The sequence below is a fragment of the Sorex fumeus genome, unplaced genomic scaffold (assembly GCF_029834395.1).
Source record: "Sorex fumeus unplaced genomic scaffold, SorFum_2.1 ptg000073l, whole genome shotgun sequence".
Taxonomy (NCBI): domain Eukaryota; kingdom Metazoa; phylum Chordata; class Mammalia; order Eulipotyphla; family Soricidae; genus Sorex; species Sorex fumeus.
The window spans coordinates 2,477,713-2,485,918 of NW_026606130.1; positions in this window are offsets into that span (position 1 = coordinate 2,477,713).

The window sequence follows — 8,206 nt, forward strand, 5'->3', positions numbered from 1 at the left end:
AATTAAACAACTCAATGTTGAACAACGAGTGGGTCAAGAAGGAAGTCAAGGACGAAATCAAAAGATACCTGGAAACAAATGAGAATGAAGACAGGAGCTATCAGAACCAATGGGATGCAGCTAAAGCTGTGTTAAGGGGAAAATTTATAGCTCTGCAAGCATTTCTCAGGAAGAAAGAAAGGGCCCACATAAACAACCTGACTTCACAGCTCAAGAGCTCAGAAAAGGACCAAAACAGGAGCCCAAACCAGGCAGAAGGAAAAGAGATCGTAAAACTTAGAGCAGAAATCAACGGAATGGAAACCAAAAAAAAAAAATCCGAAAGATCAATGAAACCAAGAGCTGGTTCTTCAAGAAAATAAACAAGATAGATAAACCACTAGCAAGACTCACAAAGAAAGAGAGAGACATAACCCTAATAAAACGCATCAGAAATGAGAAGGGAGATATCATAACAGAAACCAAAGAAATTCAAAAGATCATCAGAGACTACTTTCAAGGTCTGTATGCCACGAAACTAGAGAACCTAGAAGAAATGGATAAATTCCTGGATTCCTAGAATCTCCGAAGGCTGAATCAAGAAGATCTACAGTACCTAAATAGACCTATTAACATCAAGGAAATTGAAACTATAATCAAAAGTCTTCCCAAAAACAAAAGCCCAGGTCCAGATGGATTCACTAGCGAATTTTTCCAAACATTTAAAGAGGACCTATTGCCCATTATTCTCAAGCTTTTCCAGGAAATTGAAGAAACAGAAATTCTCCCAAATAGTTTCTATGAAACGCATATCTCTCTAATACCAAAAGGAAGCAAAGACACCACAAGAAAAGAAAACAATAGGCCGATATCCCTGATGAACACAGATGCAAAGATTCTCAACAAAATACTACCAAATAGAATTCAACAACTCATCAAAAAGATCATACACCATGACCAAGTGGGATTCATCCCGGGGATGTAAGGATGGTTTAGCATTCGGAAATCAATCAACGTAGTCCATCCTATCAACAAAATAAAAGATAAAAACCATATGATCATAACAATAGATGCAGAGAAAGCATATGACAAGATCCAGAATGTTTATGATGAAAGCCCTCGCCACAATGGGTATAAAGGGGATTTTCCTCAATATAGTTAAAGCCATCTACCACAAGCCTACAGCAAGCGTCATCCTCAATGGGGAAAAACTGAGAACCTTCCCTCTAATATCAGGGACGAGACAAGGATGACCCCTCTCTCCATTGCTGTTCAATATAGTACTGGAAGTACTTGCAATAGCGGTTAGAGAAGAAAAAGGTATTAAGGGCATTCAGATAGGAAAGGAAGAAATCAAGCTCTCACTATTCGCAGATGGTATGATACTATACTTAGAGAACCCTAAAATCTCTACCAAGAAATTCCTAGAAACAATAGACTTGTCTAATAAAGTTGCAGGCTATAAAATCAATACCAAAAATCGATGGCTTTCCTATACGCAGTGAGAGAGAAGAAACTGACATGAAAAAAACAATCCCATTCACAATTGTGCCCCAGAAAATCAAGTACCTAGGAGTCAGCTTAACTAAGGAAGTAAAAAACCTGTACAAAGAAAATTACAAATCGCTACTTCAGAAAATAAAAGAGGACACGAGAAAATGGAAAGATATCCCCTGCTCATGGATCGGGAGAATTAACATTGTCAAAATGTCAACATTCCCCAAATCATTGTACAAATTCAATGAGATCCCTATTACATTTCCCATGACATTCTACAAAGAAATGGAGCAAACACTCCTGAAATTCATATGGGACAATAAGCCCCCACGAATAGCTAAAGCAATTCTTGGGAAAAAAGAAAATGGGAGGAATCAACCTCCCTAACTTCAAATTCTACTACAAAGCAGTAATAATTGAAAAAGCATGGTACTGGAACAAAAACAGAACTGCAGACCAATGGAAAAGGATTGAATATACTGACATCTCCCCCCAAGAATATGATCATCTAATCTTTGAAAAGGGAGAAAGAAATGTCAAGTGGAGCAAGGAAATCCTCTTTAACAAATTGTGCTGTCAAAACTGGACGGCTACGTGCAAAAACATGGGCTCAGATCTCTGCCAAACACCATGTACAAAAGTAAGATCAAAATGGATTAAAGACCTCAACATCGGACCAGAATCCATAAGGTACATTGAAGACAAGGTTGTCAAAACCCTCCACGACATTGAAGCAAATGGTATCTTCAAAGATGTCACGACACTGGCCAACAAGTGAAAACATAGATAGACAAATGGGTGTGTACCAAAAAACAAAAGTGGGAGGCTGGAGATTTAGAGTGGGTTAGGTGTTTTTCTTGGACCCGCCCACTTGGATTCTATCCCTAAACCCCACAAGGTCCCCAAGCCCAACCAGGAGTGATTCCTGGGTGAAGAGTCAGAAGTGAGCCCTTTAAAAATTAAAATGAAAAAAATATAAAAATGGAAATATGATATGATCCAGTGATGCCACGCTTTGTCACTCATTTAAAGGACTTTTTCCCTTTTTTAATGAAAGAATTGTGATTTACAAAGTTATTTGTAGTTGAGTTTTAGGCATATAATATTTTAACACCAATTCCACTACCACTGTCAATATAATATTTTAACACCAATCCCACCACCAGTGTCAACTTCCCTCCACCAATGTTCCCATATTCCATCCCCTTCCCAACACCCACCTTATCCCTGCCTGTCAACTTGACATTACAAAGTTCCAGAAGGAGCAGCTTAGATTTCTTTTTTTTTCACTTCTGTTTAATCTGTGTTTTGGATATATTGCTATACCACTCACTTGTATCATCAGTATAACTGAAGCCCTGATGCTTGTTCACACATTACTTCCCATTCTCTTCTTACCCCCTTGATTCTTTTCTTCTCTGTCCTTTTCCTCTCTATACACTGCAGTTAAGAGTGATCTAGGCATTACCCTTTACTGTAGTACATTTCTTCATCCAGTATTCTATATACCACAGATAAGTGAGATCATTCAGAGTTTGTCTTTCTTCTGGTTTATTTAAAGGATTTTTTTTTAAAAAATGAAACTAACTCAAAAGGATATTTTCACCTTTGTGGTTCATCGCAATATTATTGAGAATAACCAAAACAGGAGCCAGAGCGATAGTACAGCAGGTAGGGTTCTTGCTTTGCACTTGGCCGATCAGTGTTCCATCCCTTGCACCCCATATGCTTTCCTCTATTCTGTCATCCATAATGGCTATATCAGACAACATTCCCACGAGCAGTGAATAAGAATTGCTTTTTTTTTTTACCACATACTGGCCAGCACTTGTTGTTTCCTGTGTTCTTGATTTATGACATTCTTACTGAGGTGAGATAATACCGCATTGTCATTTTGACTTGTATTTTTCGGAGAATAAGTGACATGAACATTTTTGGTATATTTATTGACCATCTATATATCCTCTTTGTGTAAGCACCTGTTCATTTCCTCTTCCCACTTTCTGATGGAGTTAACTATTTCATTGTTGCTGAGCTTTGCGAATACTTTATATAATCCTGACTACTAACTATATCTGATGCATTGGGTGCAAATACCTTCTTCCATTCAAAAGAAGGGACAACTTCATTTGACTTCTTTTTGGCAGTTTCTTATATAATAAAACACACATTTTACCCTCTGACATGACAGTTCCAATTCTACATATCTATCCCAAAGAAATAAAAACATGTCTGTTAAAACACTTGTGTGCAATGCCCAAAAGCAACAGAAACAAAGAACTGGTATTTAGTAGAAAGTTTACCATAGCATGGAGGATGAAGATGGGAAAGGGGAATAGAAGAGGGGTGTCGGGGGAAGACACACTGGGACAATGGTTAAAGGGAAGTGCACACTCTGGTGGAAGGTGCAGTGCTATAAAGTTTTATGCATGAAACCTTATCATTAACAATAATTTAAATCATGGTGCCTAAAAGAAAATTAATTTTTCCACATTCGTATCTGTCATTCATAATTTTCTTCTGTGAAGTGTCTGTTCTAGCATTTTGTGCATGTTAAAATTGGTTTGTTCATAATAGCCAAGATATGGAAACAGCCCAAATGCCGAACTTGAAGTGAATGTATAAAGATGTGGCATATATACATGAAATACTATTCTGCTCTAAGAAAGAACAAAATTATGCAATTTGAAGCAACATGGATGGAACTAGAGGATATCATGCTGAGTGACGTCAGTCAGAAAGAAAGGGACAGATACAGAATGAGCTCTTTCTCCCAGTCTACATTTTGCCCACTCATTTTTCTTCACAATGTTTAATTAGTATTTTCTGTATTGGTTTTTAACTATACATAGAGGGGCTCAGGGCTTACTCCTGACTCTGTGTTCAGGGACTGCTCTAGAGGGTCTTAGGGATGCCAGGAATTGACCTTGGGCTGTCAGCATGCAAGGCAAGCACCTTATCCACTGTATTACCTCTTCACCCCTTAATAAGTATTAATTTTTTTCTTTTGGGGCCACACCAAGCGGTGCTCAGGACTTACTCCTGGCTCTCAGCTTAGGGATCACTCCTGGCGGGGCTCTGTACTTTCACATCAGACTCAAGCATTTTTGCATTTTTAATTTTGATGAAGTCACTTTAGCATTTTTTCTCATTTTCTGTGACTTGTGTAAGAAATCTTTGCCTATTCCCAAGTAACATTTTACTAGCTTTCCTTTAACAGTTTTAACATTACCAATTTTATCTTTCTATCATTTCAATTTAATGTAAGATAGGTGGTGATATATATGCATATCTATACATATCACATATCACATGGATATCCAATTATTCTAGTGCTGTTTGTTTATAAGATTTCCTCTTCCAAATGAATTGCTTTGCTATCTTTTTATAGTTAGCTCTTCTTTCTTTTGTTAGCTCTTCTTATTTAACCCACCACAGGTTTAACCATGAAACACCCAAACCCCCACATCCCCACAACTATGTTAGCATCAGCATCCCAAAAACTTCTTTTGTGCCTACTTAAGAGTTACAAACTCTTCTGATACTAAAGTAGTAGTGTCTATGTTGATTTTTATACTTTATATAATTTTGCTTATTTGTATACTTTATAAATAAATTGGTGTCTGTCTTCCTTCCCTCAACATTCATTTACATTGCTGAATATTATTTTAACAAATGAGTACCACATACATAAATATTTGCTTTGTTCTAGTATTTGATTATAGCAGCGATGCTATTATGACAGTCTTTCATTGCATACTTTTTAAATATATATTAGTACTAGTTGAAAATACATGCACAAACTTACAAATTAGAAGATTCTGCCAGCATTTTCTGAAGTGATTATTTTATTTATTATTGGGTTGAATAACATCCCGAAGTTCTCAGGGCCTAGTCCCAATTAGGAACTTGGGGATCATTCCCATCTATGTTCAGGAAACAGAGCCCCATCTTTGACCCCTAAGGTGATTAATTTAGAATGTGCTCTCATAAGTAGCTGCTTACCATCATTGACATTACTTATGCTATTTATCTTTTTATTTTATCCATTCTTGTGACAACGACATTGTGGGTTTAATTTCGTTTTCTGGTTAACGTTTGAATGCTTTTTATATAACTATAAAACTTCTCCTGAAATTATCTTTTTCACTTACAATCTTTCTGGCAGGTAATGGAACTCCCTTTCACTTAAAAATATATTACCTACTTTTTATAAGTCAAATCTCCATCCTGATTGCATCAAACTAACTAATTTAAGGATTTCGCTAACTTTTATGTTGTCAATTTTCTGAGCTTACTTTTGTTCTTTAAAAATAGAAAAATTTCCTCCCATAATACCATAAGTCCTTTTTACCTTAATGTGAAGCAATACTTGATCAAATTGAATTAATTTAGATAATTGCAAGTTTAAAAGTCATTTATAAAGTCTGTTTCTAAAGTTCAAATATGCTTTTTTCTTTCTAAGCAGTCAGTGATGGAAACTGCTTATGGATAAAAATCCTTTTAAAACCTTTCATTTTTATTTTATTTTTAATTTTAATTTTTAATTATTTTATTTTACCTTTAATTTCTTTTAATTTTGTGGCCACATCTGGCTATGCTCAGAACTTCTGGCTCTGAACTCAGGGACCACTCCTGGTGGTCTCAAAGGACCATATGTGGTGCTGGGATAGAACCTGGGTAGCTGCAAGCAAGTTAAGCTTCTTAACCACTATACTATCTCTTCAGTTCAGTGAGATTCATTATTAACTTTAAGATTCAAATATTGCCTCTTTAGTGAGACTTTCTCCACACACTGGGCCAAATGAATGTTTCCCAAGAAAGAGTCTTGTTAATTTTTGCATTAAATTATGATATTTAGTTCTTACAGAAAATATGTTTTGACTTATTATAGACTGATAATCAGATCAACTTTAAATTTGTGCCATGGAACCTACCTCTTTGTAATTGTCTCCTTCAATAGACTATGGCCTTTTAAAGGCTAATACTTTATTTTGTTTAATACTGTGCACCCTTCTTCATTCACTGTCCCCATATTTGCAACTTCATGAGTACAACCACATAGGAAGCATTCAATAAACTGTATTTAAAATAAAATTCTAGATGTTAAATACAAGATATATGCACCTCATTGGATCTATACAGGCCTCAACATGATTAGTATTGTTGAGTTAGTGCTAAAGCAAATTTTATGTGGAAAAGATTAAATTAGTTCACCAAAGTTTCTTCCATAGTGTGGAGGCTCAAAACTAGACCATGGATTATGTACAGGCTGTTTTCTTGAATGTTTGTACGATAGAAGTTGGAATTTATGTCTCCAGTATCTACAATAGTGCTTTACATACAGTAAATGTTCAATGATTGACTGTCAACTAAATGACAAGAAATTTAACAAAATATCCCAACCCTACCCCACCCTGATATTTTTGTTTTTGTCTTTGTCATTGTTTGGGTGAGTGGGTTGGGAACCTGGCAGTGCTCAGGGGATATTTCTGGTTCAGAGTTCAGGAATGAGCACTGTCAGTACTCAGGATATCAAGAGTTCTAAGTGGAATCTGTTGCATATAAGACAAGTACCTTGACCCCTATACCATCTTCTTTCTATACTATCTCTCCAGATCTATCTCTCCATTCTTTATTTGTTTTGGTGTCACACCTGGTGGTGCTTAGGGGTTACTCCTGCCTCTGCACTAAGGAATCACTCCCAGGGTGCTTGGTGGACTAAATGGCAGGGATTGAACCTGGACTGGCCACATGCAAGGCAAGCATCTTACCCACTATACTATTGCTCCGGCCCTTCTATCTCTCTATTTTAAATGATGCACTACACAAAATAATATTAGTCTGTAAGAAAAGCTCTAAGAAATGATAAAGTCTTGCTTTCTGCCACAACATGGATGGAACTGGAAAGCATAACGTAAGTAAAGTAGTTTTGAAGGAAAAAGACAAATACCAGATGGTTTCATTTATATGTGGTATATAAAGAAATAAAGCAAGGGTATATATATATATATATATATATATATATATATGTATATATAATGTCTAGTGAAAATAATCCCTTCAATTTTAACACAAAACTGAGTCTACCTCAAAAGTAGGGATGAAGTAAGGAGGAAAAAGGAAGAGTTCTATGGACTATGGTAGATTATGTCATTATGGTGGTAGGCTTGGTGTGTCAACAATGTAGCCCTGAAATACATAAACATTTATATTCTTCCCTTGAAAAATTATTGGGCACAGGGAAGTAGCTGAAATGCTATCATACATGTCTTTCAAGCGAAAGAAAGAAAGAAAGAAAGAAAGAAAGAAAGAAAGAAAGAAAGAAAGAAAGAAAGAAGGGGCTGGAGCGATAGCACAGCGGGTAGGGCGTTTGCCTTGCACGTGGCCGACCTGGCTTCGATTCCCAGCATCCCATATGGTCCCCTGAGCACCGCCAGGAGTAACTCCTGAGTGCAGAGCCAGGAGTAACCCCTGTGTATCGCCGGGTGTGACCCGAAAAGCAAAAATAAATAAATAAGTGAAAGAAAGAAAGGAAAGAAAGAAAGAAAGAAAGAAAGAAAGAAAGAAAGAAAGAAAGAAAGAAAAAGAAAGAAAGAAAGAAAAAGGATTCTATGACCATAGTCTTTGTTTCATTGCTAACTCTAGACTTTGAAGGACGTTTGACACCTATCACATGTTGAAAGAAGTGAAAATCAAATTGTTGAAAGAGCTAGGACAACTGAACTTT